Here is a 12,748-nt window from a genome sequence, read left to right as displayed (position 1 = left end):
TAAAAATTTCAGTTCATTTTTAAGGGGTGCCTCATAACACCCCTTCATACAAATCTGTGGATTGCTGTCTGTTTGCAGGTGAGGGCAAGAGTAGACAGAACCACACAGTCCTGGGAACCATAAGTATTGGGGATTTCTAGATAGATGATTAAATAACAGTAGGGTGTGTTTGCCCTATCTAGGGGTGTAGCTTTTATTTACGTCAGTTGAGTTTTGAGTTAATTGTATGGGCATTTTGTGGGTTGAGCATTTACTAATATATGTTATAAGCCTTTAGAGTTTTGATTTCACCGTAGCTGGGAATGTGAGCAGAATCTGCAGCAAGAGAACAGTTAGATGGGCGGTCACTGCATGGGGAGTTGGGCAGTCACTGCACGGGGTTAGCCATGGAGGCTGCTAGACCCACACAAGGCCAGAGAGTAGGAGGCTCTGGAGCGGGAAAATGCTTTTTTTAAATATTTCCTGTCACTAGTAGATTGCCATGCACAATAGAATTAAACATGTTTTATTGGGTAATTCATTTGTTTGTACATCATTTCAACTCTGTATGGATATAAGTACAATCAATGGAATACCTTATTGAACATAATTTGTGGTAAATTTCTCTTGAAATGATCATATCACAGAGACCGCATCTACTTCTTCATGACATAGAGATGCAAGTACAAACAGCATAACAACTCAAGAGCAATATGTTCTTTTCCTGCTTGTCATAAAGGATAAACATTCCAAATAAAGTTATCAGGGCAACTGTTCCTCTGAAGCCACATCCCATCCTGCTTCTGAGGATATGAAGATCTGGTGGTTGCGAGCAGCAGCATTTTTATCTCTATTTTCTCTATATTGCTGTCTTCCCTCTATGTATGCATATTTCTTCAAGGATATGATGATAGAGAAGTTTATCATTCCCTCTTACAATATAACTTCATGCAATCCCATCTGAATTGTCTCCATTCTCAAATAGTGGTACAATTATAGTTCCTAGAATATAGAATGTTCGATTATCTTTTGTGTAACATAATTGATATAATCGATGACATTATATATAACATATATATATATATATATATATATATATATATATAACAGACAATATTAGATTATAAAAACAAAACAACAGTAAGCATGAATTTCATAACAACATGAGTTATAGAAAGTACAATGCATAGACACAGATGTAATTTTCATAATATGGAAGGTTATACAGAACTTGCTTTTGAAGATGTCTGCAAGAACATCACACATACTTGTAGCATACCAAATTCATTCCTTAAATACTAAAAAGCATCTTCTGCATAATGATAGAGCTACGGTGTTCTTAATATCAGAATGCCATGTTTGGGATGTGTGTGTGAGTGTGTGTGTGTGTGTGTGTGTGTGTGTGTGTGTGCGCGCGTGTGCATGCACGTGTGTGTGTGTATGTGTGTGTGTGTGTGTTTGTGTGTGTGTGTGTCTAATGAGATAAACATTACTGTGAGATGGAACAACTCTTCCCCTTGTCTCTTCCCTTCCTTTATCCAGTGAAAAATGATCAAACAAATATTCTTAGAATAACTGTATTTCTTCTTGAATGAGCTGAAGGGGTTTGTAGCCCCATAGGAGGAACAACATTATGAACCACCCAGTACCTGAAGAACTCCTAGGGTCTAAACTACCAACCCAAGAGTACACACGGAGGGACCCATGGCTCCAGCTGAATATGTAGCAGAGGATAGCTTTATCTCTCAATGGGATGAGAGGCCCTTGGTCCTGTGAAGGCTCAATATCCCAGTTTAGGGGAATGCTAGGGCAGTGAGGCTGGAGTGGGTGGGTAGATGGGGCATCACCCTCACAGACGCAGGGGGAGGGGAGGGGCAGGGGAAGGGAAGGGGATTTGAGTAGGGGAACCTGGAAGAGTCAAAAAAAAGGAATCAAGCAATATTTCCTTAACTGATTTATACCCTGTATTTGTTATCTGCTTCTGCATAACAAATTAAACTTGAAATGGTGGCTTAAAAAAAAGAAATGTGTGAACTAGTATCTGACCATCTGACAAGCACATCAGAAAATATTAACAGCCTCTTTTCCAAGCAGAATCAGAAACACACCTGAAGAATTTCCATGACAAGCCATTTCATATAACTAAGGATGCTAATGAAAATGGTTTGGAAGGCTTTATCCTGCTACCAAACCTAATAAAAAAATGCACAGGGAATGAGTTCATCTGTGTCAGGGATCATGGAATCTGGTGTTTCGATACATGGTTTTCTGAAAACAAGTTATTTTAAAATTCAGCAGTAGAAATAACATTACATAACTGATACCAGCTCCACAGTCCAACTGCCCTTCCTGGGGCATGTGTCTCATACTGGTCACTGGTCTTTTTATTCCTAAACAAATGCATTATTTACATTGAGAATATCTAAAAAGGAAAGAAATAACATGAAGATCAATAACAGAAACTATATTATCATCGTCTTTGAAAAGTATAATTGAATAGGCGGTGCAATTTTTTCTGTGTTTTTGAGACAATGCCTCATGTAGAACAGGCTAGTGTTTTGACTTCATTGTGTAGGCAAGGATGTCTTTGAACTTGTCAACCTCCTACCTCCTTGACCCCAGTGAAGGCTAGGTATGCTCTCTAAAACTGCACTGCATTTCCTAGATCTTTTAAAAACCTGATGACCAAAAGTGGCAAATGACAACAATAGCAAAATGCTAACATTTGACATCTCTTAGAAAAACACCTCTGTGTGTACCAACCCCTTCAGTTAACCAAGAGCTTGAGAAATCAAGTACTCCTTCTCTACCGTGTCATATATCATTCCTGCCTAGACTTACAAACTTTTCAGGAAATAACTTGATGTTTTTCTTTCTCTAATGGTGCTTTGTATTTACATGAGGGTTTTCAATTTAGCGTTCTTACAGATTTCCTGAGTTAGTCTCAGTATTTTGTGCCTTTTATTAGACATTTTCCTTCTGTTTGTTTACCCACTTTATTGTCAAATTGACATTTGTTTTATCCTATTATATTTTACCATATAGTGTTGTATAGTATAGTATAGTATAGTATAGTATAGTATAGTATAGTATAGTATAGTGTAATATAGTATTATGTATGGTGTGGTGTGATGTGGTGTGGTGTGTGGTGTGGTGTGGTATGGTATAGAATGGTATGGTATAGTATAATACAGTATAGTATATATCATCTCTTAGGATCTTGCTCACTTTCAGAAAGTGGATGGATCCAATTGATAGGAAACTGTAATCAGGATATATTACATGACAACAAATCTATTTTTCAATAAAAGGAAAACATGAAAATTATAATAATCCTTTAATTGAACATGTATGAATTATTTGAGAGTTTGTTAGAGGTATACAATGAAATGTGAGCATACCCTTTTGCCATTTTCTAACCTCCAACTGTGACCCTGTGCTCAATTTCATGCCTTCTTAAAATAAGACACTAAGTACATTCAATGATGTCTATATATTGATTGGTACATATTGATCAGTAAATATTTGTTAGTGTGGAGCCATTCAGTGCAGCATGGTAACCCTTTCGTTGGTATACTCTCAACAAAACTGAGTATTCTTCCACCAGCAACTGTTAACTGTTAACTGCATAGTTTTAAGTTTTGGTTGGAGACTTCTGAGCTTTTGCACCAACAATATTGGAAATTATCTGGTGTGGGTCTTTTGACGTAACCAGAGCTAATTGAAGTTCATGAAAACAATAACTATATCCTTTCCTTAAGACTACACTTCACAACATATCCTCTGTACATTTACTGAGAACTGTAACAGAGAAGTAACTCTTGGATGATTGCCTTTTCCGTTAAGCAGCATTTCGCTTGCCTTGCCTTAATGCTCTCTAAAATTATAAAAGCCTTTTGTAAATTGGATATGACTGAAGGATTTTGAGGTAGTTTCTTCTTATTTTGAGTTCCTGCATGTTCTCTGAACTAATTTGTACAAAATGCTCTAAGTATCTACTTTGACTTCATATACATATACTTTTCAGTCTAATCAAAACTCATTCCCCATGATTTTAACACTGTGTATTTTTAAATGTCTGCTCAGATTAGAGTGAAAGCTGTTAATCCTCTCAGACAAATAAATACTTCCATCACTCTAAAAGGTATAAACTACATATACAGCAAGCATTCTGTTGCCATGGGAACAGAAATAAGACAAAAGAGAAAACTTGTTTTGACACTTTAATGTTGTTTTATTTTTATTTCTTTAGTGTAACACAGGATTTTTCCCTCATTAAGCTACTTACTCTTTCCTGAGGCTATATTATTTAAGAGTAATACATATATTCCTTCACAAATGAGCTTATATTACAATTTTAATTTTAAAATTTAAATAAGGTATAAACTCCAGAAAGAAAATGATATTAAAAAATCACATCGTTTCCCCTCCATACATTCACGCTCAGTAAACATAGGCATAATAACTCCAGTCTATGAAATGTCATTCAACAAATATCAAGAAATGAGCCCGTGGGTATTTCTTTTCTTCTTCATTCAAAACTGAATTATATTGTGGATTCCCAGATCTAATGCAATTCGAGAGAAAGCTCCACGTAAAACCTCTGAATATAGAGGAGCTTCTTTACCTTATGAATGCTGACTTTTGAGAAAAGGAGCACTTAGGTATTGTGCAGACTTTTTGGTCATAAGTATACATTAAGGCTAGTGTCATAAATATGAAATGCTTTATAGGATGCTCTTCAGAATCGGTACTAATAATATGTGTGATGACAAGGTCTCAGCCCAAATTCATCCTATGAGAATGATTTGAAACCTTAGCACTTATATTTAAAACCTGAGAATGGGCAGAGTGGTGGACAACTGTAACCAGGAGCCCCACCTAAGTGCCACTAGCTTTTTGAGACAATCCTATGCTGTGCTGTCTCAAACACCATGTGAGAGTAGTTTGATTAAAAGAAACTGGCTATAAATAACACTTTAAAAGACTGTCATTGCTTTTTCAGGGGGGAGAGAATTTTTGTGGTTTAAGTGAAATAGAACCTTATTTTGATAGATTCTAAATTAAAGCAAATTATTTATGCTTTATAATATTTTATTACTTTCTACATGTTTATGATTATATGAAGATCCATATTAGTATTCATTGAAAAATGTAGATGCAACAATAAAGGATATTAGGGGCAGAAATATAAGGTAAGTTAGGAGCACTCGCAATTCTCATAATCAACTCAAAACTCTCATATCAGGAAGACGGAGCTCATTCTAATTCTACTTCTTAGGGACCCACCAACTCTAGTCTCCACCTCAATCATGTGCACATATCTATACACAGATGGGTATATACCTATACCTGTTCATTAAAACATAATCAATAATAAAATAAAGCTTAAAATGTTAGAACTATATATGTAGCTGCTGGTAACTTATGAAGCAACTAAAAACTAGTAATCATATACATGTGATTCTTAGAGCAATAATTTCTTTGGGAGATGAGTGTTATTGCAATCATGATCTCACAGCAACTGAGATATACTCACAAAATCTTCACAAAAACAAGCTACTGAACACTACTGCATAGGAACAGATTCAAGAGTCCCCTTAATTTGCTGGGGACCTGTTGCCAACTCCTAGCTACTCGGAAGAGTCAGTTTTCCTGTGTGGTGACACATGGTCCAATTGATGGCACCTCAGACCCATGCTCACAGTGACAGCACTGAATGGCAGAATGGATTGTTTGTATGTGTGTGCATGTGCGTGTGTGTGTGTCTGTATGTGTGTGTGTGTGTGTGTGTGTGTGTTATGTGAACAGTGGGATATCCTGGGAGATGTTGAGATGGAGAGACTGAAGGATCAATATGATTTCAATATTATACTTGTAAATAAAATTACTAAAGCAAATTAAAAATTCTAAAAATGTTGTATTCTTGAACACCTTTTTGATTGTATGAAAATTATTTTAGGCATGATTATTTACGTAATTTCTCCTAAGAATGCCATCTATCTTTCTCAAATGTTAATACATCAACATTGTACTACCAAATCATCTGCCATCCACTGTAAAATCTCTCCTCACCCCATAGGTAACGATGACATAAATGTGAAATGTTTCCAATTCTAATTAATCTACTAGATTAAACTGATGAATATTGTGATTATTAGGTTACTTACAGGAACATGGGACTTGTATTACTAACAGGAGTGTAAGTCAAGTGTGACTTCAGGGCAAAAGCGGCGCTCTCTGTCTGCTGACACACCATGAGAACTGCATCCCTGGAGTTCACCAAACATGCAGGTCACTGCACAACCAGGATTAAATATTTCAATTTGGAGTAAATAACTCCTTTCTTCCACTCTCCTATATTTTCTTCTCCTTTTATTTCATATGGAGGTAGATTGTTATTGTTTCAGAATTGTATATATGGCATAAAATGTCTTTTGATAAAATCTACAACCACAAGTTCTTTCCCCTTAAAAACCCTTCCCTAACCCTCTCTAGTTTTCCTTCTCAACCTCAACGTCATATACTTTTTAAAATTTTTTAAAAATAACACAGTCCATTATTTGCAGTCATTTTGTGATACTACATATATGATTTTCTTTCTTTTATTTTGTGCAGGTCCTGTGCATACAGTCATGAACATTTGAAATCATGTGTGCAATTGTTCTTTTGTATCCAGAAAACTCTGATTGGCCATAATCATACACTATCTCTCACAATATTTCTGCTTCTCCTTCACAAAGACTATTGAGTCTTTGGAGGTGTTTGGCATCAATGTTCCCTGAGATTTGCTGGAAAGGGAGGTGATATGAATGTCAGATGATTTTCTTTTCTTTATGGTTGAACATTGGCCCATGTATCACAGCAATAGTCACTTTTATCAACAACTTAATTTCTGGTAATTTTCTCCAGTAACTACTGTCTACCGAAAAAAGTTTGCCACCATGACTGATGCTGACAGCAGCAGTCCTCTATGGGCATAATATAATGTTTAGACACATAATATAATGTGTCTAATTAATTTAAGATACACCAGCTCTTTTCAACATAAAAAGAAGTAGATGTATCATCAGTGTAAACAGACATAAGTTTCCTAAGAGCAGATAGGTTCTTTCTTGAGAAACTAGATGGTAATTCACATGGAGAACAATTGGTTGCACCCAGAACTGTAATGGTACTATGGTACAAGAGAGCACATTGCACTTAAGGTGTCACTAGAGTAGCATGTGGAACATGTGTGAGCAAAACTGAGGGTTATAACTCAACCCTAAAGTATAAATAGAACCTTTCTGTGATGTCAATAAAGAACTCCAGCTCAGTCACAGCTTGAACTTTTTCATATTATGTTGTTAAAGATTATGGTATACTTAGGATTAGGGTCCTACCGTCTAGTAATGGCATGTAAACAACACAAAGAATAATAGCTTTGTGGTTTGTGAGGTCTTTGGAGCTTCCATGGCTCAAAAATCAAAAGTAGGAAACTTTCCCAAACACTGATCCTTTTACTTGATAAGAAAATGGCCTGCGGATGTTCCTTTATTTTTTTCTTCACTCACATACTATTATTTGGTATTTGGTTATTATTCAAATTTCTTATATGCATTTATGCTGTCATTTATGATGACTTTCCAAATTAGTAAGTCACTCAGAAATAAGCATTAAATAAACAAACTAGTTTGTGGGAGGGTAGACAGAAGCTTTGAAGGCTATCACTATATACTCCAAGTACGTGTCAAAGGATCTCTCATAACTATGGATATCTAAAAGTGAAATAAATGTTGGCAAGGTTTATGACAGCAGCCATAGATCTCATCACTGGGTCAAATATTTTATCTCAAAGAGCCATATTGAGTCAGCAACAAGGATTAGGGATCTATCCCAATCATCTGGCTCTCCAGAATCCATGAGTCATTCTGCATTGTCATTCAGCATTGTCATTCTTGGACACTACCACCAACACAAAGATACTGAAAAATCCTTACTTTGACATTGAACAGAGAAGTTCTTAGAATACTTTACCTAATCCAATAATAAGAAGGAGTGGAACTTTAATTTTAACTGCCATTCTTGCCATGGAAACTGTTTTGCTGGATTTTACTGGCTCTGTGCTACTGAAACAATGAATTACAACCTTGGTAAGCAATCTCCATCCCCATTATAGATTGTTTATTGGTAGCAATTATGGACTCTATAAAAATAACTGTCCATTCTCTTTCACTTGTCTTGCTTTACTGTCCAGTCTTCTATGAGCTGCTATACATTTGAGTCAGTAACATGGACTGATGTTGGCTCATCAATTTGGCTCAGGTTGTTTATCCTGTGATCTAAAAAGTGATGGGTACTTATTTATGATATTTCTCATTTCATGCTCTTCAGGAACATCCATTTTGTGTTCTGTCCAAAATTCTTACATGCAAAAAGCAAGAGATTTTTCCATGTCTTGTTTTAAAGACTTCCAAAATCAAGACATTCAAATAGACGTGATATCCTAATTATCATCTTTACCTTTATAAGGCTAATAGTGAAGTCGATCTGTGGGTTGAATCATGAACATTCCATCACTGTTTTACTCTCCCCATCTTTACTCCTCAGTACTTACCATTGTTTCCCAGGCTTTGGCTACCCAGAAAAATTGTTCAAAGTACAACTAACTTATCTTCCATTTTCCTTGCTTTCTAATATTTGTAAGAAATAGAAAATTAATTAATTAATTAGTTAATTAATTAATGAGCTTTACTTTTAAATAAAGGATAAAACTCATAGGTATTTTTCTGATTGTCACATGGACATGTTTTTTCCCTGGTTGTGCAGCTCATTTTCTGTTGTAGTTCTTATCATTCACAGCAAATTACACACACACACACACACACACACACACACACACGTACACACACAATGTTGCCATAATCTATTTGAACTCAGCCAATGTATAAAACGCAGTATATATTGTAGAACTCATGTGAAGATTAAGGAGGCATGTCCCTCCATACACAATTGAGTAATGTTATCACATTGGGGTTTCCCACTATGAATCCTCCACTCTGACAATTAGACCTTAATTGAATGTGTTACCATCTAATCTGAGGTCACATGCAACTGTCACTTCAGTCAGAGAGAAATCTTCTTTAATCAGCTTAAGAAAGAGTCATAGCAGCATTGTTTATATGGCTGCTGTCTGCCTTGTCTGCATGTTTTCAGATCCTACCCAGGGGTAATATAACTACTCCTCTCTAATGCATCTTTAGTTCTTTTGATTCATGCTTGGATGCCAAATTTATTGTGGAACTTTCCTTGTTTTTGTCTCCACAAAAACAAATGTCTTTTAAACCCAGATAGGTCTGGACAATAAATAGACCAGTTAAATCACATAGCAGAGAGACCAGTTAAATCACAGAGTAAAACAGAAAGCATGCACTCTGACAACATATTTGGGGAATGATCTGAGTGGCGGTCCCCATAGCATGCTCATAGCCTAGCACATTATAGAAGGTGTGGCCTCTCCTCAGATTTTGTTTGTCAGGTTTCTTTCACATATGCTGCTATCAAGAAATCATGAAACCTCTTTTAAAATAGCACACAATGAAGATTAAAAATATTCATACTCAATTTTCATATAAAGAAAAAAAAATCAATGAAGAAACCAAAACAGACCAAAAGGCAGCATGCTGGGGGACAGTCCTAACAAATCCATATTCAGAGGAAAGTTATGGGAGCTAAGGCCAAAGATGGAACAGTTTTTATTATGGTCATTCAAAAGCAGAAGATAGTGAGTGATGCTGAAAACCTACTTGAAAGAAATGGAGTCCCTATTGTATATAGTTTTCACAGTATATTACTTGTATATGGGAGTATAACTTTTAATAATAGCCTTTGAGATATAGACAGATTACCAACCAGTTGATATGTTTATTTTTATTCATTTTACATTCCTATCACTGCCCACTTCCCATTCACACCATCACACAATCTCTGTCCCACCAGCATCCCCTTCTCCTCCAAGCGAATGGAGGCTCCCTCTGGGTATACTCTCACCCTGGCATATCAAGTCTCTGTGGGACTAGGCACATCCTCTCCCACTGAAGCCAGAAAAGGCAGCACAGCTAGAAGAATATTTCCCACAGACAGGTTTTATTAGTTGTATGAGATAATTTTAGATCAAGGGTGAATGTTTAGAATTTTCCTGATTATCTTATTTTAGTATATGTTGTTAAGGTATACTGTATAAATGCATGAACCAGACAAATATATAAGTACCATTTAAGTGGTAAGCATAGAAAAAGTCTTAAATTTTAAATAGTAGGAAGAAAAATTGTAAGTTCAAGGCCAATTTGGCCACTCTGTTGGCCCATTTGTTAATTTTGCTTTGCTTTGTTATTAAGAAAACAAATTAAGAAAAGAAAACAATAAATTAAATGTTTAATAAATGTTATCTTGGTGCCTGCGATTTAAGATCAACAATTAAATGATACCTTGTGAAACTAAAATCTTGTGTAAGGCAAAGGACACTGTCAATTAGGGAAATCAGCAAGCTACAGAATGAGAAAATATTATCACCAACTTTGCATCTGACAAAGGTCTAATGTCAAAATATATACAGATCTCAAGAAACTAGTTATTTTAAAAAATAACCTAATTAAAATATAGTGAATAGATCTAGACAGAGAATTTCCAATAGAGAAATATCAAATGTCTGAGAAAGATTTAAGAAAATGTTCAACATCCTTAGTCAAATGGGAAATGCAAATCAAAACTACTTTGAGATTCCATCCTATACCTCTCAGAATGGCTAAGATCAATAACAGCTTGTGCTAGTGAGGATGTAGAACAATGGAATACTCCTTCATTGCTGGTGGGTGTGCAGATTGTACAGCTACTTTGGACACCAATCTGCGAAATTGGAAATCAATCTACCTCAAGACATAGCAATACCCCTCTTTGGCATAGACCCAAAGGTCTCTTTGTATTACACAAGAACACTTGCTCAACTATGTTCATAGCAGATTTATTTGTAATAGCCAGAAACTAAAATTAATGTAGATGACACCCAACAGAGTAATGGATAAGAAAATTTGTGATACATTTATACAATAGAGTAACTCATTTTAATTCAGTAGACAAAAAAATAATGACATAAAATTTGCAGGCAAATGCAACTGGAAAAAATCATTCTTCACAAGAGAACCCAAACCCAGAAGGGCAAGTATGGTGTGTGTTCGCTTATAAATGGATATTAGCTGTTAAGTAAACAATAAGCATGCTGTAAAACAAACCACAGAGCCAGAGAGGTTAGGCAAAGAGGAGTACTGGGGTGGGCATTATGGATCTCCCTAGGAAAATGAAGTAGAATCGATTCTGCAAGTTTCATGGGGGATATTGGAACCCTGCACAGGCAGGATCAGGCAGGATTTGGGGAGAACCATGAAGAGAGATAGCTGGAATTGAGGGGAATTTGGGAAGGATAGTGTGAAAACCTAGTGCAGTAGGAACTTTTTGGAATCTATGATGTTGTCCCCAATGAGGACTCCTGGTTATGGAGGATACCAAGACTTAACTGGCCATGTTTTGCTTCCAGGCAATGCCAAGTGTTGGCACTAAGTTGCATTCAGTTGAGTTGTTAGAAAAGGAGTTATAATCGAGATCCCTAAAAATACCAGGTTAATGCTAGAGTAGAAAGCTACCCTCTGAAAGTTGATAGTATGTTATCATAGGCAAGAACAACTTCCATTCTGCTCAGTGATGTAAAAATGTTTAGCTGAGGTGATCTTGGAGCTTTTACCCCCATGTTCCAATCTCTGGCTAGAAAAGGGACTCTGCAGACTATAAAAAGAGAACCCTGGGGAACAAGCCAGCCACAAAACCCTTTTTCCAACAATCTGACCTACCTGCAAGTCAAGCTGTGGCAATGGTAGTGCATAACTTGTGGGAGGCCAACCTTGTTTTATTTAACATGAGGTCTACTCTCCAAGAGGTAGTCTGTGACCAACACTGCTTGGTTGGCTCAAAACCAGAGACTGGATGGACCAGAGACCTAGGGTAGAAACAAACAATACTGGCAAAAAGGGAAATTGATGAATTGATACCCAATGATATTTTTTATGTTTTACTTGTAGATCAGTGCTGGGTTCAGTGGTCATCAGAGAGACTTCCGGTGGCAGCAGATGGGAGAGTGTGCAGAGACCTACAGCAGAACATTATGATAAAAGAGAGTCCAAATGGAAGGCATCTATTGTATCTTTCCCCTCAGAATTTGGGGGACTTCAAAAAGATGGAGGACATCAGGTAAACATATCCCACCGAATTAACTAAGCAGGGCTTTTGGCATGAGCTAACAGAGACTGAAAATGCAAGCATGGGGCCTGCATGGGTCTTCACTAGGTTGTGTGCATCCATGTTATGGCTGTTACCTTGGTGTTTCTACCTAGGTGGGACTCCTAACAGTGGGGGTGGATGTGTATTTGACTCATTGTCTTCTCTTGAAGTTTTTTTCCTACTTTTTGCTTGCCTTATCCTGCCCCAGCATGAGAGTTTTCACCTTATTTTATCAGATCTCATTTTATCTTGTTTGGCTGATGTCTTTTAAAAGCCTGCTCTTTTCTGAAAAGGAAACATGGGAAGTATATTTAGCAGACAGGTAAGGTAGGGTGGAGCAAGGAGTGGTAGGAAGGGAAACTGTAATTGAGGTATATTGTATGAGAGAAGAATCCACTTTCAATAAGAAATAAAAATTCTATCACTGCAAGACTATTCTAGCAAGGGTTTGGGTAAGGAT

This window comes from Apodemus sylvaticus, chromosome 11 (assembly GCF_947179515.1).
Source record: "Apodemus sylvaticus chromosome 11, mApoSyl1.1, whole genome shotgun sequence".
In the NCBI taxonomy this organism is placed as follows: Eukaryota; Metazoa; Chordata; class Mammalia; order Rodentia; family Muridae; genus Apodemus; species Apodemus sylvaticus.
Note: the sequence above shows the minus strand (reverse complement) of the source record.